This window comes from Rhagoletis zephyria, unplaced genomic scaffold (genome assembly GCF_001687245.7).
Source record: "Rhagoletis zephyria isolate East Lansing unplaced genomic scaffold, Rhagoletis_zephyria_1.1 Rzeph_scaffold_00512, whole genome shotgun sequence".
Classification (NCBI taxonomy): Eukaryota; Metazoa; Arthropoda; class Insecta; order Diptera; family Tephritidae; genus Rhagoletis; species Rhagoletis zephyria.
Genome location: NW_016157596.1, coordinates 103993 through 113927, shown reverse-complemented (window position 1 = coordinate 113927; position 9935 = coordinate 103993).

The window sequence follows — 9935 nt, the reverse complement described above, 5'->3', positions numbered from 1 at the left end:
AAAATAAGAAGAGAATAAAAGAAATACCGTTGGAATACGGTTGCCATAAAAATATGACGATTTTACGCACAACTCCTTTTTGTGTTGGCCGCGTTTTAAAAAAATCCTTTAATAGTGGCGTATTTACTTTTAAACCGTATGGCAGCACATATTTGCTCTTACTGTCGGCCATTGTTATTTCTATTTGTTTGTGAAAAGTGGTAAAACGTGAACACAAATTTATAAACGCGTTTTACTTAATTAATTGGTGAATTTTATATAATTAAAGCATAAAATACGCATGTGAGCATTGAAAATATAATATGTAACACAAAATATAAGTGATAAGTGGCATATTTTAAAAAAATTAGGGGGTGATAGTGGACATTATTTAACAACAAATTGCTAAAATACTATTAGCAATTATAAATATTGTGAGAGTGAACAATTCATGTTGAGGAGGCCTCCCCCAACATCCTCACCAAGTTTCATGACGAAATTCCTTATACTTTCGCTGAAATTTCGATTGGTTCCGAACATTTGCCAATCTAGGCATTTAAAAATAAAAAACCTAATTGGCTTGGCCACTGATGAAGCCAGTGTTATGGCTGGAGACTTGGGCGTGCTGAAAACATTATTGAATGCAGATCCGATTTATTTTGTACATAAAGTGCACATGCCACTCACTTCACCTTTACTCGAGCTACGATTGTAAAAAATTGCCGAAAAAGCATTGAGACACTGTGCCGCAACAAATATAGTTTATTTTGCCACAGTCCAAAGAGGATACATGAACTGAAGTAATTTCAGGACTACTGTTCGGTAAAGCCCCACAATATTTTGGGCATATCTCAAACACGATGACTTTCACTAGGAAGCGTTGTGTTTTTTATGGTTAAATTACTGACAGGATTAATTTTAAGTCCGCTTCTTCAGGGTGAAGTTAGCCTTAATGTTCCCTCTTGGGTGTCAAGAAACTTTTGTCCCCTATTTTTGAATACTTTTAAACTAATTTTGAATTAAACGAGCCACTCCGTTGGTGGTGGAGTGAAATAAGGCCCGAGGAAATAACGCCCATTGGCATTATTTCCCAAAAAAGAGAAATAAAGCCCACGGGCGTTCTTTCTATTTCGAAGGGGAAATATTTCCCACCAATAAAAAGCAATAAAGCCCGCGGGCTTTATTTCCTTCGCGAAAGAGCAATAATGGCCATGGGCTTTATTTCCCAAAGGAAAGGAAATAAAGCCCGCTTGATTTATTTCATAAAAAAGGAAATAAAGCCCGTGAGTAGTATTTTCTCTGGCTTTATTTTACTGAAACCTTCCAGTTATGTACACAGGCATACATTTGAATAAAATGGAACGTATTTTAAACGAATTGCTCTCTATTTTTGCATACAGTGCAGTTCTGCGTTATATTCGCTTCTGGAACGGTATTTTTACCAATAACTGATAAGCGAATTATTGGAAATTAAAAGTAAATTGTTACTGTTTTTAGCCTTCAATGCGGTGCGCATATTTGTTCTCACCGTCTTAGGTTTTTAGTGGTGGCGGGAAAACGCGGACCGCGGTTGAGGCGTTTGAAAACTTTCGCAAACAACAAAAATGAGTAAAGGGCAGAATAGCATAAATCAGTCGTGGTCGAATGGTTTGTGCGACATCAAGGCACACGCCGCCAATCGGAGGAGAAGCTCGGCCAATAATTTTAAACTTTGCACATATTGATTTGCAGAGCACAGTAGGCGTACTAATCTAAATGGTATATTTTCCCCATAATTAACAGTCTTAACAAAGAGTTCTAAGTTGAAAGCTCTCGTTTGCCATACTTATATACAACACTCAAAGCACATTATCTCTTCCCTGCAAAAAATGGGACTAATCCGGGATGACTCCGGGAGCAATCGCAAAGGAGCATGCGACTAATACCACTTTTGATCTCTTTATATGGAATGAACTGTGCGCTTTTGTTCGAGCATGTCCTACGAAGATACTAATTGTTCACCTTTATACCCGAAAGGGTATAAAAAGCGACTAGTCACCTTTAAATGGGAAGCAACGAAAATGCCAAAAGCAAAGCGAGGAAGTTGAAACGACTTGACGGTACAGACGCATGTGTACTCGTCCCTTTTCTTCTCACCCCCTCTCTTCCAAACCAATATATTAAAGTTTTACATAGAGTTTTTGAACCAAATAAATTTAGGCTTTGCTTTTAAGCGTGAAGATATAACACCTTTACAAATAATAACACCAGCTAAGGTAGTTTCTAAAGAATATTTACCAATTTTACTCCTTTTGTTAAAGTTTCCCCATCTCATAGATTGCGATACTGATATAATAACCAGGCAGTGGAATTTACTGAGGCTAAGTGAGCTTGATATTTCCAGCGATCTGGATATTGATATGTTTTGGGAAAAAGTTTATTCTATTACAAATGGAATGAATGAAAATAGCTCCATGCATTTCACCAATTTTGTTTTTAATATAATTTCATTACCACATAGCTCTGCGGCTGCAGAACGCAAATTTTTAACGCTTTCTTTGATAAGAACTAAAATAAGAAATAAACATAAGATAGGCAGTATCAATAGTAATATGCAAGGAACTTGTAAACAAAAATGACACGCACAATATGTGGTCAGCTGCTAAAGATTTTCATGTGTAATTAATTGATTTAAATTTACCTCTATGAAATTAAACTTATTGGTACATACATATGTATATAATTCATACAACCAAAAAATGTTAAATGATCTCATTTGCCTAAGACTGTACCTGCATTTATTTATTTCTTGCTTGTTTTAAAATGTACAAAGTACATATATCTATGTATGTAAATGTTTTGTGTTCGAAACATTTAATCTTAAATAGATGAATTGTATGCTTGCAGAATGCTTTTTTGTAATTGAAATTTATTTGGTAGGTAAACGATTTTGGTCGGATAAGATGGGTAGGAAAAAGAAGAAAATTGGTAGGAAAAAAATTGTTAGTGGCAACGCTATGCAGGAAACCAGCAACAGCCGCATTTGATCGACTGCCGAAAGCATTATACTGCATTTGAATCAGTGCACGTACTTTGAAAAAATTAATAGTGGTAGATTTTACACACAAAAATGTTGGTAGATTAAAAAAATAATAATAATAAAAAATAGGTATTATATAGTTTTTACTCATATAGGATAACCCTGCTATCACCTAATATGAATTCGCGTTGGGATGAATTGTATTTTTGTATAAAACTACCAAAAATTTATTTCATGTCTATAAAAAATGCACAAAAAACCTAGGCATAAAACTGGGCTCTAATTACGGCATCCCTGATAGAATAAAAGGATTCGAAACGAATTAAAAATAAATTTCCGCTGTTTTATCTCCAATACAATTTGGATTGTAAAAGCGAATTCATTACCGAATACTCAAAAAGAAATTTAATATTAACTTTTATTCGATCACGGAGACTCTGATTCGGAAAATGTATTAATTTAATAGGAGGGAGGCACAAACAATTATTCTCCGCTACAAAAGTTTTTGATTAAAATCAGAGTTGAAATGGTTGAAGTTTGCAGCCCATTCGCTTGGCAGTCCCTCACACAAACGTATTTCAGAAGAAAAATATTTACATATAGAGCTGGTAGACATGCGATCTCATTTTTGAGTTGGTTATGGTCAGAGTTAACTTTTCATTTTTATCTAAGGTGTGTTCGATGACAAAGTATGTATATATGTTCATTTAAATCTCTTTGTTTTCTTACCGGAAAATATTAGTATATTTGTATCCTTTGTTGGTAAAGTTGCCAGAAAAAAGTTGGTAGATCTACCAATAAAGTGGTAAAGTCCGTGCACTGATTTGAACAGTTGCCGAAAGCACGACATACATACATATGTATGTACATAGGGTAAATATGCTAGTAACCGGACGATTAACTTTTCTTTCATCTTTAGGCTGTCGTATATAGCAACCTGTTTATCGGAACAAAAAAGTTTGAATCAATATGGGATTATGAACTAATTCTAAATTGACTAAAGTAGTTGTATTTTATGAATAAGAATAAAATTTTGTATAAAAATAATTTTTCTGAAAAAAGCCAAATTTCTTTAGTGACCGGACAGTTTTTTTACTGAGCGGACGTTAGAAATCTAGTGAGCGGACACTCTATTTTACAACGCTTTTTCTATAAATGATAGACTTCAAACTCAAAAATAACGGGTTTATTTTAAAAATAATAGGAATTCATAGTAACAGTTGAACATTTTTGGCTAGTTCAGTAAAAATAAATGTTCAGTTGGAACACAAAGCACATATAAACTTGTTTTTGTAAGCTTCTGAATATGAAAGGTCTTTCAATGCGGTACATTTCAGATGATACCATGAGGGGCAAGTGTCGCAGCCGATATTCTTTAAGTTGTCGTCATCTACATCGCTAGTGAGTTCGTCCAAGCAAGTCTGGCATATTTCTTTCTTTTTTGAGAAGCGTTTCCTTTGTTTAGCCCTGTTTTTTTGTTTAAGGTTCCTCTTAGCTAAACGTTCTAGTTTCCTTTCAGCTATGGCGGTTTGTTTTTGTTGCTTCTCGCGTTCTTTTTGCTCGTATATATCTCTCCATCCTTGTGAAGAGATAGCACTAGATGCTCTTAAAGTGCTACTAGTTATTTTACCCTTAAACCGGATAGGTTTTGGGTAGAATAAGTGCGATGATAAGCTACTAGCAAAACTTGGACCTGGGGAAGGTATTATAGCGGTAGATATATTTGTTGACACGTCCTTTGAACTACTGCATACTGGCTCTAAAACTCCATCGTTGTTTATAACGAATATACCGGACGGTATCTCCAGATCATCTAAAGTTACATCAAGCAATGAAATGGATGAAAGGTCATTATCTTCCTGATGCAAAACATTATTTACATCAGGGGCACATTCTGGCTGTCCTTCGGGATATATGTTTTGGTATTCAAGAGGATTACGCGATGCGGAGTTTGTACTCTCTTCTTCAGAGAAAACTTCTAATATAACGTTGGAATCTATGCCCACATCTCGTAATTTGGATGAGAGTTCTGTTATCACTTCGGACGCAATTCTGTATCTAGTTTTTTTCTGGCAAGTAGTTTCATCCTGTTCTTGTATTGCAATTGCGTTGGATTTTACACATTTCGTATGGTCTACTGCATCGGGATTTAAAGGATACAAACCGCATTTTCGAAATCCATTTTTTATAGCTTCGGAATAATTTTGTTCGCTAAGAACCTTGAGCAATAAAGGAGAGAATTCTTTTTTAGTAAGAGAGTCTCCTACATGCTCTTCTTGCCATTCACGAACTGTCTGCTTCCAATATGTCTTTAAAGGTGTAAATAGGCTAACGTCAGCCGGTTGCATTAAATGCGTTGTATAAGGTGGCAAAGCGTATAATATAATACCATGGGAATCACAGAACCGGCTTAGATCCATTGTTAAATGTGACCTGTGTCCTTCAACAAGCAATATAACAGGCTTCTTTATGTTTTCTGCATTTAACCATTTGTCGATTCAATTTGCTACATACTCATAAAAGGTTTCGCTTTTCATCCACCCGCTTTCCGTACGGCCTAGAAACCATTCTTCTGGAATACTGTTTACAATTTCTTTTGGCGGCCTCAAGTAAGGAAAAATTACCATAGGAGGAAGAAAGATTCCGAAAGCGGATATGACCATTAAAACTGTTATGGTATCTTTTTCGGAGGCAGTGGATATTTGGTACACATTTTTGTACCCTTTTGGAGCAATGACTTTTCCTGTTTTTGGGCACAAAGAAAAACTTGACTCGTCGCCATTAAATACACGTGAACGGTCTTGCAAAACATCCTCGCTATTTATGTCTTTTAGATATTCGGTTAGTTCAAAGAACCTTTGCCTTATGGATATTTCTGTAACCACACCTCTTCCTTTGCTTATAAACTCGTCTTCTCTCATTGAAAGTCCAGGGCTGCGCTTGAAAAATAGCTTTAGCCACGTCAGACCAGGTCTACCATCTTTGAATGGGGTTCTCCTTCTACTAAATTTTATGATTTTTTGGACCGTGTTAAGAATACAATCCTTTTTCAAAGGGAACCCACATTTGCGCATATTCAAAATCCACTCAACTATTTCTTTCTCCTCCTCGCTCGTTAGATAGGATTTCGGACCGAAGCTATATGTATACTCAGCAACTTTGCACTTAACACGGTCTTGAATAGTTAACTTCGGAATACCGTAAACACTAGCAGTTTGCGAATGCTCATACCATGGTTCCGAATGTCTAATAAAGCCAATCCCATTTTTTCCCTGTCAGGACGCTGTTTTCCTTTTTATTGGCATGCTTGTCCTGAATCTGCATTACTCATTCTAAAATTATGTAAAATTTAGGCACAAGAGCGTTAAAAACTGTTACAGTAATGAAAATTTTGGGTGTCCGGTTAATGAAATCGCGTTATTTTGCAATACTTTTAGTCACCGAACACTTTGTCCGGTAACTGAAATATGCGCTAATTTGGCATCCTATTAGCCGGACAGTAAAATTTAATAATTAAATATTAACTTTTTAGCAAAATTTATATAACAAATGACTTTTGCACTATTTTTCATCAAAACTTAACACTTTCGAACTTATACTTACATGAATTTTACTCTTAAATCTACGTTGCTAAATGTGTATATCACTAACGAAAAAATAAAAATCCGCCCGTTTTCACACTTCGAAGCAAACACATAAACTGATCGCGTTTATGTAAAAGCTGTGGCGCATTTAAAATGAAATGATATTTGCGGTCCCGTTACAAATCAAGGCCGCCTTCGATTTCAAATTCTGAAAATTCAAAATTGTCAACGGTTTTCTTATTTCAGGCAAAAAGACAAAAGTGTCATGTCACTAGGTGGTGTCCGGTCACTAGCATAGTTACCCTACATTAGAGTGGTCCAAAAACAGTAAAGTGGGAACTTTAATGCCGCCACCCCCTAGGATTGTTCTAAACCGGAAAAATATATAAATATATTATTGTGAAATAAAAAAAATTTTGCATGTGCTCAAAGCGCTCAAAGTTTTCCATGTATTTTATATGGTAAAAAAGAACTTTTCGTAGAAATAGTGTAGAACTCTTGAAAATCTATATTTCTCAATCAGGAAACTCTGTTTCTATTCAGGAGATTCCCAGTAATAATACCCAATTGTTTCTTTAACCACTTTTTCATGGTAACTATATTTTATAGTTCCGCCAAACCCCACAGAAAATGCAATGAGGGACCATTAAAAATCTTTAGTATTAGGGTGCGGCGGCATTAAAATGCCGACTTTACTTTTTCACAAACAATTTTGGACCACTCTAATGTACATATGTACATATCAATGCTTCATTTCAATTCGTTGAATTGTTTTTGAACTTCAGTATCCAGTGTTGCCAAACATGAGCTTTTCCTACCAAAACTGGTAGGTTTTTTCCCATGTGGTAGGTTGGGAGGCTAGGCTGGATTTTGGTAGGTTCCGCGACAATAACAGTTATTCGCGAAAAATATAAAATATGTACATATATCTAAACATTTTCGAAAGCTTGTTTAGATAGAAATATACATACCTGATTCGTAAGTACAATATTGCCAATATACAATATGTATGTACATCCAAGGTATATACTTTATGTGCCTACAACTTAGTTTCAATTGAACTCAACCAGAAACTACATATATAAGTACATATGTATATGTATGTCCTGAAGACTGGTGTGCTGAAAAGGGCTTGTCAATAAACTCACTGAAGTTCACCGTTGTCCACCTGACAGAGACTTCATGGTAAGACTTGGGGAATATCACCAAACCTAACCTACTGGTCTTTCACTACTTCTTACTACTACGGTAGTAAGACCTCTTTGTCGCATATGTGGCACTGTCCTGATGACCAAAAGCTAATCAAGTAAAGGCGGGTGACCCCTTGAGCAAGCTGCGCCGACTGGTCCGCGTGGTCCTCACAGGAGATATGGGCACCTGTCCAATGGATGCCCTTTATGTCATTACAGGCATTCTTGCTTTGTCCATTCTGTTTGAAAAAGAGGCCTGCTGGCGCCCTACGACGCAAGAAAGTTGGAGATCTTCTGGGTCATTCTAAAGGCATTCCAGGATAATCCCGAGTTATCCTTCTACAAACCCTACAAAGTCAGAATTCCTGAAAAGGACTGCTGAGAAGTGATAACAACTGTGATTGACGAAGGGTCCCAGGTATGGTATTCCGACGGATCAAAGGTGGACGACGATAAGTAAATAAATAAATAAGTAAATAAATTAAATAAATAAATATAATGTCGAATAGTCAGGCACGCCAAAGGCCTTAGACTGTTTTAAATCGGCATCAGGCTTGTGGACAGCTGTAAAGCAGCAAGTGGTTCAAAATACTTGGAGGCCCACAATAGCGTAGTGCTTTGGTGCGTTCCGGGAGATGAAGCTTAAATGCGCTTGCATGGTCCATAGCCTTTTGTGAGCAGGTGGAGGAAACGCCAGAGCATATTCTATGTGACTGCCAACGTATCATAAATATCAGACTGATACACCTTAGGGAACGATTGTCTTCTTCATCCAAAATTTTAAATATCGCGCCCTCCAAATTGCATAACTTCTTAAATAGCCTAAGGTTGGAGTGATTACAAATAGGGTTAAGTAAAATTTAAAAACTTCAAAATTTTTTGGTAGGATTTGGTTGGTCTTGGTAGGAAATTTTGGTAGGAAAAAAATGTGTTCGAGGCAACACTGACAGTATCATGCAGTATCATGCTCGTGCCCTTAGCAACATATCAAATACGGCGTTATGACTTCTGCAACAAACCAATGCTACGGCTTGTCTTAGCTTACCGTTCAACTGCGGCGTCTTGCTTTCGCCAACTGTTCAAATGAGGTGTCATGCTTTCGGCAACCGTTCAAATGCAGTATCATGCTTTCGGCAGTCAATCAAATACGGCGGTTGCTGGTTTCATGCACAATCACTCGGAATACATAAACCAACGACTACAGATCACACAATCCACCGTCGTTGTATTTGTAATCGAAATCAGAAAAAAGTTTTCTTACGTTTTGGTTGTTTTTCCCGTTTGTTTACATCGTCTTCTATCGCTTCGGGATGGCTTTTTTTTTAGAAATTTGATGTGTTGTATGAGCGATTTTCATTTCAATTTTGATTTATTACAAATTTATCATATAAAAGGAAGTGCTTTGTGATTGAAACAAGTTTGTGGGTTTGTTTGGTCTGGCAAAAAGCCTAAATTTTCGTTGAAAGTGGGTGCACGTTTGTGGCCAGGACGCTGGCATTGAAAAATCAACCCGTGGTGATGATATGGGATTGTAAAACACTTTCGTCAATGTTATTGTGGCTTGTTAACATTTTTTATTTTTAATCTTTTTATTGAGCTTTGTACCACGATTGTTTATTAGGAAAAATTGAAAAAGCAACAAAGTCTAAGCGGTAGAAGTTATAGCACTATTTCGGAGATCACCACATCTCCTCATCAGACTTTTTTTTTCTAGACTTCAGCAGGGATCGAACCTGCGAATTCGATGTTCAAAGTCAGAAGCGTTAACCACTGAGCTATGTACATCCCGTAAACTCTTGTTGCTAATTCATTTTCCTTATTCAACCAACTACTATCAAGTGCAGCTGATTTGCCGCTATTTAAACTCGACAGCGTGGTTGTTGTTGTCAATTCTATACATCCATTTGCTTATTTGCTTTTTTGTATAGTTTCAGGCAGGCTCTTCCTAAACTATGTATTTGTCAATGTTATTGTGTCATCAAGTTTCACTTTGTATATTTTATAATAAATACCAATTTAATCGCACTCAATCACCGCGCCTTTTTCGTTTTCTTTTTTTGTTTTCATTCTTAGGCAGATGTCAGAAATTTACTTTTTTCATTATTTCCGATGGCGTGATCTTGTTAGTTGGTTCGTGCTCGAAATACTGGTTTGCCGAAGTCA